At 33.3% G+C, this 20,432-nt stretch overlaps 1 protein-coding gene, 1 long non-coding RNA gene and 1 other non-coding gene across 3 annotated transcripts in view; 2 read left to right on the top strand and 1 right to left on the bottom strand.

Moving 5' to 3' along the window:
* The window catches only part of LOC149032472 (uncharacterized), a 26,837-nt gene extending 8,469 nt beyond the window's left edge, over positions 1-18,368 (bottom strand). The window contains exon 1 of the long non-coding RNA XR_016176703.1: positions 18,241-18,368. This is a non-coding gene — a long non-coding RNA (uncharacterized LOC149032472). The remainder of the gene's footprint in view (positions 1-18,240) is intronic.
* LOC149032468 (uncharacterized) overlaps positions 10,393-20,432 on the top strand; it is a 155,619-nt gene continuing 145,579 nt past the window's right edge. Inside the window, exon 1 of the transcript XR_016176698.1 lies at positions 10,393-20,432. The gene's annotated coding sequence lies outside the window, so the exon portion shown is untranslated.
* TRNAL-CAG (transfer RNA leucine (anticodon CAG)) lies at positions 16,475-16,558 on the top strand. The gene has a single exon. It is a non-coding gene; the product is annotated as a tRNA-Leu (tRNA).

The following is a 20,432-nucleotide window of genomic DNA, read 5'->3' as shown; positions in this document are numbered from 1 at the left end:
ATATTAGCTACATTTATCGATAATTGGAAAGAAATGATCAATTTGTACGTCATTAAACAATCCCCCCTTCATAATATCATACAAATAAATACAGGATTTAAATATTGGATGTATAATGGTACACACAAAAGAAAAAGAAAAAAAGAAATAAAAGCTTTCATTTTTAAAGATGATCGTGTTCGATCATGGAATCTCACTAAAACATACTCACTCACACAAGAATAAACCCAAAAGGTTTATCGGTAGGATCCCTATAAGCGATAAATCCCACCGACTGGCTTATCGTGGATATATCCTCCGGGAGACGTTTCTTTCATCTCACGAAAAATTCGTAAGAATATAAATTGTAGCTTCGAGCGAATTTCAATGGTTGAAAAACCAAAAAAAAAAAAAAAGAAAAAAAGGAAGAAGAATAAAAGAGAAGAAGTGGAAGAAGTAGGTTTCGATTGCTCGAAGGATACAATTTACTCGCTGAGTCCGAATGTGTCCGAGATCTTAAACACAATTCCAGAAGAAAAAGGTCAAAGTAAATGGAAACGGTCAAGCCAATATGGCTGACACATGCAAATTGAATTAAAAGTGAAGATGAAAAAAAAAATCGACTTGCAAAAATAAAAATAAAAAAGAGATTAAATATTGCAATCTGAAACGATATCAATCCAATTTAGCCGATACCCAAATAAACGAAAAATTCAACACGGAAAAAAGATGCAGGTTGTTTTATAAAAAAAAATATGGTTAAAATTTCTATTTAAACACTATTTTGTAGAAGAGTTTACACGTAAAATGAGAAAAAGAAAAAAATAGAGACAGAAATAGAAAGAAGAAAAAAAAAGTAAAATTTGGGAAGGGGAAAGATAGAATGATAGGGTTATCGGAAGTACCTCGACACATACATATATATCTTGACGCATCAATGGGCTTTTTGTGCGTCTGTTGTCATAGAAACGCTGCTGAGCACCCTTTTCCTGTCGTGCAAGGCCACCATCCCCAACCAGCTACAGCCTGGTTGGTCCTACTATAATACATTGTTGCATGGTCTCCATGAGAATGAGAATATCCACTTACATGCCTTTGGATTGCGTCTTATAGTATATATGTATATATAATGGGGGGAAAGGGAAGGAGGAATGGGGGAAGGGGGCAGTGAAAAGCGATCTAAAAATATTCTATATTCGAGTGTGAACGGGTTGGACCGACAGTCGGCATTTCGGCACGCTGTATCTTCATCTCGTTTTACCCTCGGATAGTAAACTCGGTCGGTGTGATAATTCAAAAATGCATTTGCTAACTCTCTCTCATATTTTCCACACTTTTAACCGATTTCTTCTGCTTCTTTTATTTTTTTTTCTCAGAAATGTTCTATTGATTCCATTACAGATCTTCAAACGCAAATATTGGATTATAGGAATAATAGTAATAATTGCTTTTTCATTTTTCTCAATATTTTTATCTTTCATTTTAATTCCAAGGATTTATTTTTTGTTTTATTCCTTTTTTTTTCATAATTCCCATAAATCGTACTGGTTCTTTAAAACAAATACCTTAAGTTAGAAAAAGAAGTAGTATTATTTGAAAAAAGCCAGACTGTTTTCTTAGGACAAAGTACGCGGGCCCCGTAGAAAACTAACATTCTTTGAACAGGCATCACTTTGATATTTTTATTTTTATTTCTTATCAACCATATACGATACATAAAGTTTCTTTTTTAAAGACTATCATTCATTTACAAAGTTCAGTGAATTTTCGAGTGAATTTTCGCAAATGGTTTCGATAACTTCGACGATGATGACAAATCACTAAAAAGACAAAAGTATCATCCAACATTAAGATGACGTATTTTAACGGGCGAGACGGTGACATTGCGTCGTTTTTAGCACGAGGACGTTACACACTCTTCTCCCCACCACTAAACGCGTTATGACGTAGTTAAGTTTTCGGTAAGCCTCTTCCTAACCTTTTTCCGTTGTCCTTCGCATTTCTTCACTTTATCAATGAAACGAAAATACCTAATCGAAATTTCATTCACGAGTTTGCCGGTACTCTTACGAAACGAGTAATTTAATTCGGCATTTGAAGTTATTCAACTTCAAGGTCTATCGCGGTTTTGCATGTCGCCATATTTGAATCCATTTTGAATTCTAATTGCGGTTTCATAAAATTCTTGTTATTATTATTATTATTATTATTATTATTATTATTATTATTATTATTATTATTATACGTATAATTATTATTACTGTTGTTATATGATATTTATCGAAGAGAATTATGAACAAATGATTTGGTATAAAAAAAGATGAGAAAAAGAAAAAGAAAAAATAAATATCACAAAAGCGTGACGCGATTCGTGCGGTTAATGACGGAATTTATTTCAATAATGAAAATGACCTAACGCGATTAGTGTGTTAATTACCGAAGTGCTTCGACACTGACCGGGAACTATGCTATCGAGGAAAATCCAATTTATTAACGCGATTGCTAGCTAGTGATAATCAATTAAAACATGAATGGATTTTCAATCTACTTTATATATGTGTACATACATATATATAATATAATATATTTATTCGATATTAGAGATTTTATTTCTGGGAAAGAAAAGATAAAAAAATAATAAGGAAAGGGATTTTTCTCGAAATATTCCTTTTATTATTTATAATCCTAAAAGAAAACTATATGATTGGTATTACAATTTTATAGAATCTCATAATATAAGGAATGTTTCAAAAGGGTCGATAATATTTTGTAAAATTATGGATACGCCCCGTACCAGGTTTAATTAATTTTATTGTTATTTAAAGATTTAATAAGTTTCTGCGCATAACTTGGCTAACGTAAGTCAGTTAAAATGAAACTCGTAAATAATGAGCCAATTAGAATCCGCATAATCAGATCATTACGGCAATTTTTCAAATGCCACACGCGTAAACTCGATAGAAATGTTGGTTGCTATATAGAATCTGATGGGGATAGAAGGGGACTAGTAGTGTATTAACCTATACATAAACTTTATCTATACCTGTGTAAATAAACGTATATGTAGGTAGAACTATATACGCTGAATGTAGTTCGTCGAGGAGCATCATAAACTGAGAGCAAGAGTATAGGTAGAACAGTGGAGTTCAAGAACACCCGCTACCACTCCTTGATCAATACCAACGGGGATGTTTCGTTGTCTTGCTGCGAGCAGAAAGCGCAGTGCGGTGCACGCACGCGGAATTCGCTGTTAGCTTACGTATATACAACTCCTGTTCTCCTGGCAAGGATACCATTTCTGCTTCTGCGTTAGCATTTGAACACTCCCCACAATATTTTCTCTTTGTTTTGACCTAATTTATATATTACCGCGATTACAAATTATTATTTTATTATTATTATATTATTATATTTTTTTATTTATATATTTTTCAAATAATAATTAAATTCTCAAATCATAGAAAAAATACTGGAAAATGAATTAGGGATTAATAATTATTGTTTAAAATTTAATAGAATTATGAAAAAATTCATTAAAATAACTATACTTGTATTTTAAAAGGATTTTACCTTTTAGTTATTTTTTGTATGAAAAAGAAAGATGAAGGAATAATTGAAAGTGACATTCAATTTTCGAATATATCAATACTGTACTGCGAATTGTAATACACTATAGTAATACCTTGATATAGTACTGCAATACAGTATAATAATACTTCCGGATAGTGTGTGCGGTAATTTTAATTAAAACAAGTTTTACATTCTTCGTGTATGCTAATAATTTGTAAGGAACCGTAATAAGAAAAATATTTTTAATTTACTTAACCTACACTGGTTTGACCCACTTTTGCAAAATACACACATACACCCACGCGCATACATTCGCATAAACATATATAAACTTTTCTGTCTTATTTACTCTCTCTTTCTTTCTTTCGTTTCTTCTTCTTCTTCTTCTCCTTCTTCTTCTTCTTCTTCTTCTTCTTCTTCTTCTTCTTCTTCGAAGATACATCCTTTCTATAAAACGAGTCCAATTTACCGAAGTGACTTCCCTCGGAATTGAACCGGTTCCATGTTTCTCACTGCTAATTATTCGCCATCACGTGATTTAGCATACGCCATTGTCTGAGTTCTTCTCGGTAAAATAACATCACCGTTAAAAATGGAGTTAAAACGAGAGCTATTGTTGCTTCTAGTGTTGCTATTGCTGCTGTTGCTGTTGTTCATGTTCAATTGCGCTCGTCTTCCAATGTAACATAACCTAACTTTTTATTTCAATCTTACATGCGGCTTGGTTTCTTGTAGTCTCTCACGATCGGGAGCTCTGATCCTGGCAATATTTTTGTTCTTACTTTTTTTTCTTTTTTCTTTTTCGACAGAAAGAAAAGGAAATCGAACGAACGAAACAATCTAAAGAAGAAACCACGAAGGAAAGAAAAAAGAAAAAGAAATAAAGGAAATGAGGCAGAGAGATATAATACAATGTTGCAAATTTTGTGGTTGGCTGAAAGAAGGCGGGAACGTTCGAATTTCGTGAACAGAAGAAACCTGTTTTAGAGAGAGAGAAGAAAAAGAAAAACAAGTAAAGGGGATAGGGGAGGAGGAGGGGAGTAAAGGTGGATGTCTGTTTAGGATTCTACACGATGGTGATACGTTATTCCGGTTTCTCTTCTCTCAAAAAGCACGCAAAGGATATCTCTCTCTTTCTCTCTCTTTCTTTTTGTCTCTCATTCCTTCTTTATATCTTGTTTTTTTCTTTCTCATTAGTTTCTCTTTTTTTTGCGCAACGTGTGCCGTTGTCACTGTTGTTGCAGGTCTTGCTGCTTACTTGAGTAGAGGAGGACGATTTATGCAGACATGTCAAAAGGACATTGACCAGACACGCAGGCTACTCGTGACGGATACTTTTTTATTTTTCTCTCTCTTTCTCTCTTTTTTTAATAGAATGAAAGAGACAGAAAGAGAGAGAGAGAGAGAGAGAGAGAGAGAAAGATCAAGTCCAATGACGCATAAGCCATAGAGAATACACGTGTGCGTATAAATATATAAGTATTTGTATGTATATATGTATTTAAAAGATAACCATCGCAAATTTCTTTCTCAAACTCTGTTCTGTGGACCTCCTACTTCAGCGACCTTCACATGGTGAGACCCGGACCCGATTTTACTTGCGTTCGATTAATTATTCGTAATCATTTAACGCAAGTACTATCGAACTAATGATACACTACTACCTAAGCGTTGTTTTGTTAAATATTTTTTATAATTTTCACTTTGTTCAAATTCAAAATGTATAATTTTGAACCGTACATATGTTCAAAATATTAGTCATCTCTATTTGGTTTATTTTCTTAATTTTTGTTATATCTTAAGTTAATATTTATTACAAAAGATTTATAATACGAGTTTTAATAAATAATAAGAAAAAAATTTGTTAGCAGAGTTCTATCAGAATTTTTTAACAGAATATCATTAATTCCTTCTCCGTAAGGAAACGACAAAATAGAACTCAGAAGGATCAACGAGGGAGGACAACAAGAAAGAAGGAGCCAAGAAGAAGCAAGTGGCAAAGGACCAAAGGTGGATGCACATTCTCTTGCTGTATTATAATTGCACTTGAGAACCCAACCTCCAATGCTATTAAGCCAGTCACGATCGCTTGGCCTTGGACCGTAGTTGCACATATTGTGCCCCTCTCTTTCTCTTTCCCTCTGACTCTCTTTCACTATCGTTTCTTCAGGTTCGATCGTTCCTCTCGTTACCAACTACGTGATCCGTTTCATTCGTTGATTGCTAGCTAGTTCAGTGAATTATTTTGCGAATAGGGGTAATTTCGAGAATTTGTTAATCAATTGTTTAAGCTAAAGTAGTTAAGAGTAGTTTGAGATTTATCAATTGATTATTGATTTTTCATTTGCAGTTATTAGTATTGATCAGTTAGCTTTTTTCCATCTAGTATAGTAATATTATTCTGTTTATTTATCTAACGTGAAATTATAAGATTAAGTTGTTTCGAGAATAAGGATAATTGTGATTCGTTTATCATTTATTACGATTGAAGAAATATTGATTGTTTATTGATTTTTATTTTATTTTATTTCTTTGTTATAGTCAATTATAATTAATTATTGATTTTTATTATCTAGTTAAATAATTTTGTCTCTAATAAATTTCTTCATGTAACATAAAGATCAAGGATAAATCTCGAATACTACAAATATCGGTATCTGGTAAATACAAATCGTGGAAAGTCTGAGAAACGCATTGGTATCGAATAACCATGCTTTAATTTAACTCCTGTCGCGTTAATAATTATAAACGAAGGAGACAGTAAATACGAATATTATACATATATTTATGCGTATATACTTACATACATTTAATGATACTTCATAACGGGAGGATGGAAAAGGAAGTACTACGCACAAAATAGCTTAATTCGAGAATAGCGAATCTCACGCGAGACTTTTGATACTGTCATAAATTGTGTCTTCTTTCTCTTTCTTTTCTTCATACTGTTCATCCTAATAACGGTGCGGCATCTTCTTCTCGTGTTGCACTGTTCCTCGTAGTCAAAAGAATAAAAATGAGAAATGAAAAGGAAAAAGAAAAAGGAAATAAGAGCCCGAGAGAGAATTATGTAAATGCTGTGTTCTCTTCTCTGTTTGCTGCTGAGGGTAATTCTTGGTAGTTCTTGGATTATTAAATTGTAGATTTCTTAAAATTACATTGCTTCCTATTTTTCTGATTTACGATATTGTCCGAAATATTTTTACTTTTTCTTCTTTTTTATTTTATTATTATTTTTTGTTTGTTTACCGTAACCCTTCACATAACTCTGACTTAACATTTACCCTCATCATAAATACTGACCATTTATTTGAAATATTAACAAAATATTAAAATACAAAATAAAATATTTATAAATACTGACCATTTATTTTGCAAAATCCCATTAACATTTTATTGAAAAAAAGAAAAAAAAAGACAAAACCACCGAATTTCGTACGATATTAAAATCAACTCGAAAATATCTAAACATGTAATAGGGGAACTAAGCAAGCTGCACATAAGAGATTAGATGACAGGTTGCGATTAGAGAAAAAACGCAGCTGTTTTGCGAAAGTTAGTCTTGCATCGTAAATCCTTCTGTTCCGGTGGTGCATGTTGATGAAGCCGTGGTGTTGTTGTTGTTGTTGTCGTCGTTCGTCGATGATGATGATGATGATGATGGCGGTAGTTTTGTAGCGTGTCCTTGAACACGAGCCGTTTGCCATCCTGCCGTACACCTGTTTCGGCCCAAAAACTACATTGACCTTGGACGTTAAACCACCACCAGGTAACACTACGACCACCGTGATATCACTAAACGTAGAAGCTTCCTTCTTTCCAGGAAACGATTAGGTTCTTCTTTGTCGGTGTTAACCAGCGAACAGAATCCACTTCCGATTGGTCATTAAGAATAAGAACAATGTTTCTTTCATTTATTATTAAATTTTGCATTTGTATGATAATTCATTTTTTACTAATGTAAGTAATTTGAATATATAAAATAAATCACTAAAATTAATTTTGTCCATTTGTTGGCTTAAGATGAGTTCATAGTCATAAAAATCGGTACAAATACGTTATACATAAATACCAACTTACTGTATGCATAAATATGAATGTAGATATAGTATAATTATATGTGTATAGTTGAAAAGGAGAAGAGGAGAAGGTGGTTGTACATGGTAAAAAATTAAGATTTGTATTTCGCTGGAGCTGGAATAGAGGAGCTCGAAACAGTAAGTTCAAGACAAACAAGAAATGAATTCCCTTGCGAGGGAAGCCCTTCGCTCGGCTTTACAATGCAGTCGCTAGGTGGTCGAGATTCTAAAGCAGTTTCTTTCATACTGTAGACTCCCGTTCTATGTATGGAATGCGAGTATAGTAACCCAGTGACACGTAAGGAATCCTAACAAACTAGTACCCTCGCTTCTTGCGTTGCTCTGCCTATGTATTCTGTACGTAGTTCTCGAACCCTTTTCATTAAAAAAAAATCTGCGAATATTTGCTCTTTTATCATTATTATTATTATTATATACTACAATTTCGAAATGTCATTCCTTGCAAAAGAATATTTCGAATATTTTTTAGCAATTTTTTAACGATAAAAGATATAAAATTCGTTAATAAAAATAGAATACTAGGCAAAAAAAGAATATAATAATAATAAAGAAATGTAAGAACGTTAAAATATCTATAAATTATTTAGATTAGGTTTACTTGTGCAATATGGAACCGTATTAAATTTCTTTTAAATAGAAAACATATTAGATTGCATTTTGACATGATAATTAAATTTTCAAAATAATAATATGTATAAGACTATTCGAATCCTTTCATTACTTTTTATATACTCGAAGGAAACTTATATACGAAAAAGCAGGCAATGTTAGTTGGTTCCTCCGGTGATAGTGTTCATGGCGACGATCGACGATTAGGAGCAGGTAAATCGCTTCCAACCGAAGGAAATGCACCATCCAGTTTTATAGCTCGTACCGGGAGACTCAGAGTAGAGTGGAGTCGTACACTGGAGCAGTTTAGTTGGAAACGAAGCATAAGAAAGAGAGTGAGAAAGAGGAATAAGAAGAAGAAGAAGAAGAAGAAGAAGAAGAAGGAAGAACACCACGGTGACGGGTAAGAAGAAGAAGAAGAAATAGAAAAAGGAAAGGATGCAAAAAGGGGGAAGGAGAATTCGCAAAAGGGGAGAAGAAGAGTAGGTGAGGAAGAGGAGGAAGGGAAGACTGAGAGACGTCGGTGATGGTGTGGCAGACTTGCTGCGGAGACTCGCTCTTGGAGAGGGACGGAAATAAGAGGATGAAGAGAGAAAGAAAGAGAGAAAAAGAGAGAGAGAGAGAGAGGACAAGAGAGGGGAATCTTAACGTCGTCCTTAGCTCTCGGACGGTCCGGCCTTGAGACGCAGCGACGCTCAATGCGACTATGCAATCTTCGACTAGAGTCGACACTCAGCACCGGAAATCATTCTTCGAAACAATATTACTCTTTACTAAGGAAAACAATATAATATTGCAAAAAAAAAATTTGCAAAAAAATGACAAAAATTAAGATTCATCATACTTGCTTCGATTAGATCTTATCTGATATCCTCGTTGTCTTAAATATTTTAGAATAAAATTGATATATAAGATAAAATATAATATAATTTTTCACACATTGAGATAAATGATAGAATATAGTTTTGTCAAAGTTCTAATGTGCTGGATCGTTTTTTCTTTTTGTCACCGGCACACACAACGACCGCATTCTAGTTAAAGCATATTATGCGAAATTACTTTAGAGTTACGTCAGCTCATTCGTTCGTTCTTGGACGAATACGTAGGAGAATGCTCTCGCCAGGTGCCACCATTGCACTCTTCCATTATACTGACAATGAATTCCAATTTCCAAGTTTAAACGACCTTGCATCATCTGAGAGTCCGCAATACGTGTTACGTTATACTAACTAAATTATCGAAACAATGGAAATCTTGTAGTTGCTGTTGATAACAATAATGATAATGACGACGTCGACGACGAAGACGATAACAATGATGATGATAGTGATAATTATTGTTAGTAGTATAGCTTTCACACTACTTCTTTTTTTCATTTGTTCGCTTTTTTATTGTAAAACGATGAATGTCCGCCATCTTGAAAGATGTCTGACTTATAATGTTTGATATTTCATTCAATTAATAATCTCGATAAAATTTGATCGAATAAAATTAATTTTCTTTTTCGTATTTCAAACCGATTACGTCACGAGACATACTTAGTCCTAATTTATAAAGTAAATTACATCAAAGAGTATTCGCATTGAAAAGAGACATGTGTAAGTTTATATCAACGTTGTACGCTACCTAATTCATTTGACGCATTAGTAAATTAACCGAACACTTCTTTCAACGCATTTTTCTTCATTCTTTTTGATTTATTACAACTTTTTATTATATATGAAAATATATATATATATATTACTCTCCTTGTTCATTCTCGATTAATACGCGCCTTCTTGTTTAATGAGATAACGCATATGAGTAGTAATTTCCTTATTATTCAATATAAAAACTATGAAAACAGATTAAAACTTTACTGAAATAGGTTTGTGTGTATGAAGTTATAACTCATATGCATACGAACGATATAAATTAATATTAAAAAGAAAGAGTAATGTATTACTGGTGTTTCGACATCTTGAATATTCACTACACATTTTATTAATCGTATTCACAATCATAAACTATTATTACCGTCATTTTTCATTGGCACCAAAGTCACATTTAATCTTTCATCGACTTAATAAGAAAATTATGTTATAAATTTTATTGTATTTTTTTTTAATATTCCCAATAATCTAAATAGATGTAAACATCATTTTTCATTATTACATAACTCTATTAATCGATTTAATACGAAAATTACATATCAAATTTTGTTGTTTTGTTTTGTATATTGCATGAATGCATTCAGAACCTGATGTGTGGTATTTTTTTTGAAATGTTATACTTTTAATACGATAGCTTTTATTAAAGTATCAAAAATTTTACGACATATTTCTACAATATTTCTTAACGTGTTCATAAAATGTAATTTCCAATAAAGTATAAGCATAGTTCAATAAAAACTTTGAAAATCGAATGAAAGTTTCTTCTGTTACATATCAGACCCTTTTATACAGCCACCGTATAATATCGATAAAAAATCGTTATTGTAGTTACAATACATTTAAAAAAAATAAATAAATAATATAATTAAATTTCAAATATATGATTTATTTTGCAATTTAAATTAAAATTTAATAATAACATCGATAAAGAAATTATTCCGGTTATTGCTAATATGATAACTTGTGTTATCAGTAATAGTAAGAAAATGTTTCAACATAGTGCATCGCTCGTTTCTTTGAGAATCAGTCAGACGTTCGAGTTCGTTCGTTCATTCGCTCGTTCATTCGCTCGTTCATTCGTTCGTTCGTTCGGCACCGGTAGTTATTTTCGCCTAGCTCAAAGATAAATTTAGCGATGCAGACCAGTTTTTCAATAGTACACGAGTACATTTTCTTTCGTGAAATTATTAAAGTTAAGAATAATCGATCGAGCACATGTATTTTTGTTTTTGTTTTGTTTTGTTTGAAAAAGCATATTTTTATTTCTTTTTATCATACATTACAAAAATAAAAAACTAATATAGTTTATGATTTGTTATAAAAATATAAATCTAATCATAATATTTATCTATAGATATATGTATAGTTTTTGATTATTATATATGATATCATTTCGGAATTTTAATATATTTCCTTAACATCAATGGAAAAAAAAATACAAAAACCACTGAAACATAATATTAATCTTAAATCTAATAGGAATTTTACTTACAACTGCTTATGTATACATATATATATAGGAGAGTTTCAAGTGTAGAAGAATAAACATAGATAAGTGGATATGCGACGAAAAAATAAGGGACAAACGAACCGATAGTGAAAATAAAGAAAGACGATGTGTGGTCTGTTCTTTGTAAGTGTGTAAGTTGTGTGTGTAAGTCTGTATGAGTCTAGAAGGTTCTCGAGCGATATCGATGCTTTGTTTATTGCATCGGACCAGGCGTTTAGAAAATTCAAAAACGATGCTGATGGATATAAAGAGGCGGGAATTGAGTCGAAGGGTAGTTAGTTGATCAATCGTAGTTAGTAACAGTCGCAGTGTAGTAGAAGTCATCATCGATCGCAAGTCGTCATAAGTTGTCATCAGTCGTTATTCAGTTGTAAGAGTGCAGTTGCTTATCTCAGTTGTTATCGTAAGATTGTAAAGCTATATTATTGCACTTTTCCTAATACCTAGTTTAAATATATCTTATCAGTAGGATTAAACTAGGTGTATGTTCACCTGGCACCTCTAACCCGAACCTAAAATTCCTACATTTGGGGGCTCAACCGGGATTGAAAAGGTAAAAAAAAAGCTAACGTTAGCTTCACATAACGAAAGTTGTAAAGTTGTTAAGTTGTCAAATTGCAAATTTGCCAATTTGTAAAGTCGTAAAGTTGCACAGTTGTGAAGTTGTGAAGTGATATAATAAAATAACACCGTAAGATGATCGACGCGAGATACGTGATATGATACCGACGTAAAGCAATGTCCGATGGTAGAGAAAGGTCTCAAATGTTTCAGTTGCAACGAATTTGGACATATTTCAAAGGCGTGTGAGAAGCGTGTCAACTGTGTCACAGCCTCGGAAGACTTAAAGTCGGTAACGATACAGGATGAAGTTACGGAAATGTGTCAAATACGCGAAGACGAAAAAATCAAGAACCACGCGGAGCGAGAAGATGTCACAGGATCCACCCACGGAGAAGACGCCGACACAGTGTTAAACGAAGAGACAATGAAAAGTGTTTTCAGTATAACTATGCATGAGTTAGATGTTAAACCACAATGTGCGAGTGAAGTAGAACAGTTAATAAAAGATTAAAATACGTAGAACACACACACACAGATATGGCGCAGTGGTTGGAAGAGAGTGTTAAAAGTGTATCACCTAGTCCTGAAGTTGAAAAGTTTAAAGAGTTCGATAAAAAAGAAGAAATCGTGTCTCCAGTCAAAGATAAGATCGTAGAACCAGATGTTGTTTCTGAAGAACTTAAAGAAGAAGAGATCGAAAAAAACGAAATAATGATGATAACCGAAGAAAAGATAATAGAAGAATCTTTTGATATTCCAATTAAAGAATTTAATTCAGTTTATTTTTATAGTAAGAAGACCTCCGAAGTGGAACAACGGTATTGTTCGTATAAGTTGGAAATGTTAACAGATGAAAAAATACGAACGATTAGGACGATTGCAGAACAACAGCCATACAAAAATTACACTATGGAAAACGATTTGTTGATAAAGAGAAAAGAACGCGATAAACCGTACAAAGAAGGTGACGTTGTCTTTATTAAAAGTACTCAGTTTGGTCTAACTATAAAGATTGCCGCCAAATATTTAGGACCATATAAAGTTGCCCGTATCATCGGAAACCACCGATACGAAGTAAAGCATGTTGGTAAAGAAGAGGGGCCGCGAGTTACAACCACAGCGGCGGATTATATGAAATTGTACTAATTAAATAAAGAAACTCAATCTTCGGGGACCAAAGATACGCAGAATGGCCGAATATAGGAGAGTTTTAAGTGTAGAAGAATAAACATAGATAAGTGGGTAGGCGACGAAAGAATAAAGGACAAGGAAACCGATAGTCGAAATAAAGAAAGACGGTGTGTAGTCTGTTCTTTGTAAGTTATGTAAGTTGTGTGTGTAAGTCTGTATGAGTCTAAAAGATTCTCGAGCGATATCGATGCTTTGTTTATTGCATCTGACACAAACCTAGAACTCCTACATATACAAATATTTATACGTATGTATACATATATGTACGTGTATATATGTACAAATATGTATACAAATGTCCCTATTAGACTTGTGGCTTGATTTGCATTTTCAAATAGTAATTAATGCTTATGACACAAAATTTGGAGATGGTTTTTTGATAGGGGAGATTTTACTATTTTTTAAATTTAATTTTTCAATTTTGTTCATGATAGCGTAAACATTTGGGTCTTGTGCTTTTATTGATATCAATTTTGCTTATAGATTTCCTCAAATTTAGTCAATATGAAGTAGTCAATATGAACTCTTTAAGATTTTCTAGGATATAGCTTAAACTTTTTGAATATACGTAGTTGAATATACATTGGGGTACTATCTATCTGGGTGGTAAGGAATCACTTAAGGCCAGTTTTGAATATGCTGGCATATAAGCGCTCTGGACTTCCAATTTTATTAATTTAAACGATATTTTCCTTACGAATTCGTTTCCTTTTTTATAGGCATTCATTTTAAAGATATACGCCCATTTCAAATATTGGCAGTTCTCCGTAGGTATCAATATCCTCTTATTGGATGATCGGTTAATATGGCTGCTGGGCCTTCTCGGTGAGGTAGTGTGTCAACGCCCTCTAGCGACATGTTCTCCAGACTGAGGATTGGGCTATTTTCCCACACCCCCGTTTGCTTTTGTGTAGCTATTTTCTTTAGAGTGTTGAACTCCGCCTCCATGTTTTCCTTGTTCTCCTGTATCAAGCACGTGCTTCCCTCGTGGCCGATTTAGTACGGCTTAGGTTAGGAGCCGGCGATTTTTCATTGAGAAGAGCTTTCTGTATAGCTCTCTTATCTCAATATACTTGTCTAGATCTTTTAATGTCTTACGAATATTTTTGCCATAAATGTTTTGATCCGAATCACTGATATATTTCATCTTTGTGAGTTATAAAAAGTTGTTATCTTTGCCTAACATGGCCGACATGCCTAACATGTCCAATTGTTAATTTTAGTTTTTTTTTAAATTATTTAACCGAAGTTGTTTGATAATACTTAAATATATTTAGCTTGTTGTTATGCACTTGCACAATTCTCAGCAGAAAAAATTGCGAATTTTACGCATTGTTCAAATTTTATTCTCAGGAACGAGCGACAATACGTCCTTTTGAGTACTAAACGGAGCATCGAGTACATGTTTTTTTGTAGTTCGAAAAAGTATATATTTATTTCAGTTGTTTTTTAACATAAATAATATTATTTATACATTAAATACATACATACATACATAAAAAAATAAATACATACATAAAATTATTATTATTTAAATAGAAAAAACATGTTACAAAAAACTTTAAAGAATAAAAATATTGGCTATGATTTGTTATAACAAATATAACAATATTTATCTATTATACAATATAACAATATAAATCTAATCATAGTAATTGACATAGATTATTATCACATTTTTGGTTATTTTTTTATTCTAGGGTTTGTTTGCCACTGTAGCAATTTAATATATTTCTTGGTAGTAACGTGGATAAAATTTAGTAAAACACCAATAAATATAACAATTTAGTCTTAAAAACTAATATAAGCTCTACTTAATATTATGACTTAATATTAAAACATGTGTACAATGTCCCATTAGTCTTGTGGCTAGGTGTCTTATCTACTAAAAAATTGTCGTCAATGAATTTGGCGTCCTGTTGTAGCCACCAGTAGTTCCTGGATAATCTGTCTAGCGAGTTTAGGTCTACATCTGAAATAACTTTAGAATAAATTAGGTTATATTTATATGCCTGTTCGTCAGTCGGGATCTTCTTGTCTGTACAGTGTCTGCTAATGTGGTAAATCAAGAATAGGTTGCTCTCATTCTGGATGAATCCCACATTTTATCTATATTAGTGAAAATTTCTGGGGTTGAATATTTACTATTAGCCATTCTTCACATTTGTGCTATATTTTCACATTATTTATTTTCTATGGAGTTTAGTGTGCTGTAGTAGTTTCTAGTCTATAATAATATCTCGTGTTATTTTTGTTAAATATATCTTTAATTTTGTTATATACCTGTGTGAGGTGAGGAGGCATAGATATTAACACATTCGCGACCGCTGACGTGAATTCATGTCTTTTCAGGTTCTATTTCTAATTACCGCTGACGTGAAATTCACGTCATTTTAAATTTTAAGAATTTAATATAAATAATTTTTTATAATATTTAAATAATTATATTTTATAATATTATTATATTTTATTATTTATATATAAATTTAAATAATTCATAATTTTTTCAAGGATTGAATCGTATCCTTAATGCTTTTATTGTACACATGCACTGGCGGCGGTCTTACTCTTTTTTTAGTTTCATTGGGCCTCCCACTAGAGATCTCATTCTGAGAGCGGTTATGAAGATTGGGGTTGGCCTTAACATAATTAGTACCCGCTTTTCTTTTTTCCTGCGTTACCCTGTGAGGTGGAGGGTCAACGAGTGATGAGTCATCCAATGACTTGGAGGTCGGTAACTATTTTCATAGGAGGTACCTGCAATATCGACCGAGGGGCCGATCTTTCTAAATTTTTTTGACTTTATAATATCATCTATGTCCATTGCTTTTGGGTCCACACCAGAGGCGCCACTTTTTTGTGACTCCCTTGAGCTTGACCGTGATCTGGCCGATTTGAGGTTAGGCCTTACATTCTCTTTGTTCTTATTAGTGAAATATTGTTCATAAACTTGACCTTTTGTTGAATCACTTATCTTTTTGTACTGTCTACGTAACTCTGCCAGTGGCAGGATTTGTTTAGATTGGCTCACGAAAGGTCTTTTGTACATTTTCAGCGAATTATACTTTGGATCCGGACATGGGGTCCCCTGACCCACGCCGTTACGATTTGGATGCAAAAAATCACTTATTTTTGGTTATTACACAATATAATCAAAAAACGGTAAAAAGTACTAACGATTACACTTTTTCCACACCCAGGTTACTTCATTATTCTACAATTATAGTAAAGAAAACCATTAATTTGCCAAAGCATGATACTCACACAATGAAAGCTCAAAGCAAAATCGTCGAGCCCAAGTCAGAATGGCCGAGCGGTCTAAGGCGCTGCGTTCAGGTCGCAGTCCACTTATGTGGGCGTGGGTTCGAGTCCCACTTCTGACAATATACATTTTTTGCTTTTCTATTAATAAATTTTTTTAAAATTAATTTTTAAGCTCTTCTTTAGATCGACCATTCGCCTGATATCGAATCGGTTAAGATATATCTTGAATGTTTACATCTCCGATTCACAGAAACTAATAAGATTATATTAGATCCTAGAAATGTAGCAACAAATATTGTTTATTTTAAGTAATATGAAAGTAACGGTAAAACAGTGACAATAATTTGTATTAGATTCCATTTACACTTTTTACGATCCTCGGAGTAACATTTAGTTAATCAAATACGCTTTGCTGTTTTCATGTAACAAATATACTAGACTATTTTTTCAATATTGTTTGTGAAGTGAATAGATTAAAAATGTGATCCCACAAATAGCGAGGTCCCAACTCGCGACTAATATGCAAATGAATGCGACCCTACTCATATATTTAAATCAATTTAAATGTAATTAAAAAGAAACAATCTCATTATATTAAACCTACATTTATAAATTTAATCGATTGTATAAATTAGGTATGAATAGCATAATCAACGATGAGCAGTAAACAGTTCTATAGCAGATTCATATTTAACAGCAACGATTCATCCTCTTACGATAGACGTAACGTAATAAAATTACACAGAAGAGGAAAGAAGTTGGTTAAAAAAGTATAAAACAAGAAAAAATAAGAAAAACAAAAATATTATCGAGGGATACGAAGAGAAGGCGTTCACGAACGCGCACGCATTTCGTTCTTGCACATTCCTGCGTTATTTCTCAGTGGACTGTACTTTTCTGCATGGGAAGCCGAAGGATGAGGCGGAGAAGAAGAAGAAGACGAAGAAGAAGAGAAGAAGAAGGTGAAGGTGGAAGGAGAGGGAGGAGGAGGTGGAGATAACCTTGGTTAGAACGTAGACGAGAATAGGGGTAACATAAGGCCAAAAGATAGATACAACTTAAACGTATACGTATGTTGCGAACCCACAACGCAAACGAAGAAAAATCAAACTCGAACGGCATATTCTAGCTATTCGCGAAAATCTTTTATATGTGTATATACGTGTGCGTTTGTGTAGGTACGTATTTGTCTTTTAAAAAGGCCTATGCATATGCATGAGATAGAAGAAGTTGGAATTAGAAGAAGAAGGAAGAGAGGTATACCAGGTTTAAAACTCTCTTTCCGACATTCGAGAAGTATTATATTTTATCGAAACGAGATTCTAAGTAAACCGAGAGAAAGAGTGAGAAGGAAAGAAAGAAAATAAAAAAAAAAAAAAAAAAATGAAAAGAAAGAAAGAAAGAAAGAATATTGTTTGGAGGATTTCATTTAGATAAGGAGATTTACACCTTCCAATTATCTCTCTCTTTCTCTCTTTCTCTTTGAGCCATAAATGCTTGACATTTACAAAGAGTGGTGCATCAAAAGCATATATACTATTTATATAACGAGATTTTAACAAGACATTTGTAAACTGTGAGCGGATATGCTTTGTTCGCACGTGCCGCGAACTAACTTTTAAAAAAAGAGAAAGATTTCTAATTTTTAGAGACCTTGGTAAGGTTCCAAAATGGCAAACAGATCTCTCACAACATATTTATGATGATTTGTTATAATTGTTTATTTGATTATTTTTAGAATAAACAATCTTAAATATTATATATACCTACTTATATATAAATGTATATATTACATATTTACTTTTGTCCAATCGATGTCATCGATCCCATCGACGAGCAATGGTAAATACGTGTATATAAATACATGTATGTGTATGTATAACGATGCCCTGAAGCAAATTCGTCTCTTCATCTTCTTCATCTTCTTCATCTTCTTCATCTTCTTCGGACAGGAACATCTTCCACGAAACGTCTCCGAAATTGGCCGAATGCATTCGAGAGTTCGCACACGCGTCCACGTTTTCGCTCGCGCTCGTGCGCGCAACTCGTCACAGACGAACGCGAGCGTGGCGCGAAGATTTATCAAAATAAATAACGGGGCCTACATGAAAGTTTAAAGGCTGCTAGCTGGCACACATACGCCAGTTCATACGCAACGCAGTGCCGCTCCGTTCTCTCCCCTATGCTGCTCTCCAAGTAACCTTGAGAGTCGTTGAGAACCGACGGCCATCTTGCCGAGAGATGCACTTTTGTTTTTTGCCTGTGTGCAAGACTCGCGTTCGCTGGTCTCTGTCCGTCCGGTTTCTATCTCTCTCTTTCTCTCTCTATCTATCTTTCTTTTTCTTTTCCTCTTCTGGTCCGCTCTTCTATCTCTCTTTTTAATTCCATCCCTCTCTTTCTCTCTGTCCGTCTATCTCTTTTCTTCTTTCCTTCCTCTTCACTCTCTTTTCTTTTTGCTTCACGTTGCTCGTATACTTTTTCTTCTCTCTTTCTCTCGTCATCTTTCCTTCCTCTTCACTCTCTTTTCTTTTTGCTTCACGTTGCCGGTATACTCTCTCTTTCTCCCTTTGACTGTCGTCCCCCATCTTCCTCTCTCTTTCTCTTTTTCTCTCATTTACTCTTTCTTTTTCACGCTCGTCTCGTCTCGCCTCGCCCGAGCTCGCGGCAAATCACGCTGGTGTTCTCCATCCGTTCGTCCTACATGCCTCCTACCACAGATTACAGGCAGAATGCAGGCAGCCTTCCACAGTTTCTCACCTCCTTCTATATTCCCTCCACTCTTTCACCTGCGACGAGTTGTACTCTCTATCTCTTTTCATTTTCTTTCCCTCTTTCTCCTATTTCCTCTCTTTCTATCTCTATAATTCTATCTCTCTTACTTGAGGCCTCATTCCGATTGGACCAAATTCGTTACGCACGACCAATCACCTTCGATCACTTTTCTCAATATGAATACATAGCTATTGTCCTCCATATATATTCAAATTTATTTATGTATTCATTTTTCTAATTTCAATTACTATTTTCTTGGTAAAGCTTATGTCGAATTTTGTAAAAATTTTTTTTTTTATCTAACTTCGATCTTACAATTAATATTAAATAGAAACGATTAATGTCATTAATTTTATCTTTCTTACAGCTCCATGCTTACCACTATTTGTAAGCATTGAAATATTCGATGATTATTTATCAGAATACATTGCTACGTTAATTACGATATGAATTATGTATAAATGTATCGGTAAATGTATATACTAACGTACAACCTCGAGTATGAATATTGATACATTACTTACATGTTGTGTTATACCAATGGGAAAGGATAAATTAATATCTGTCGTATAATTTATAAAAATCATAGAAACATTTGATATTTTTAACCTCAATCTAATTACATAGAACATAAATGTCGAACCAGATTTAACAAAATAGATTTGAAATTATAGTTTACAAAGATGAAACATAAAAAAATTAATAGAAGAATATTATGAATTTTTTTAAATTATTGAAAAATTAGAAATATGTTACATTTTATAAATTTATAATTATCAATCATTTAAATGGTAAAGTAATTATTATAAATGCGAAAATTGCGAAATATTCGCGCGATCAATTAAATTCATCCAATTTAAAAATTTCCATAATTGATAACATCCAGTATCGAATGTATTATATTACCGTATCGTAACTTATATCGATTCGTAGGTATTTGTAGAGAAATTTATATTTGTCGCGTTGAAACTAATGCAAAACGCTATCTTGATTTGTACGTTCGATTTAGAGTCTTCGACAGCTACAGCTTCTCGAGTTTGTAAGTTTAAAACGCGCATGCGCGGTAACAGCGTGCGCGCATCCGTAAACACACGGACCCTTTAAAAATGCAGGAAGGTGCAATTTTAGCCATGCTATTCGTGTCCGATCGTTCGTTTCATAATCTCCGTTTAAGTTTCCAACGAATCAGCTAGAGGTTATCTGCGTTTTATAATAATAACG

Source organism: Polistes dominula, unplaced genomic scaffold (assembly GCF_049000335.1).
Source record: "Polistes dominula isolate Pdom_NZ unplaced genomic scaffold, Pdom_raw_medaka contig_22, whole genome shotgun sequence".
Taxonomy (NCBI): Eukaryota; Metazoa; Arthropoda; class Insecta; order Hymenoptera; family Vespidae; genus Polistes; species Polistes dominula.
Note: the sequence above shows the minus strand (reverse complement) of the source record. Positions and strands in the feature narration are given on the sequence as shown.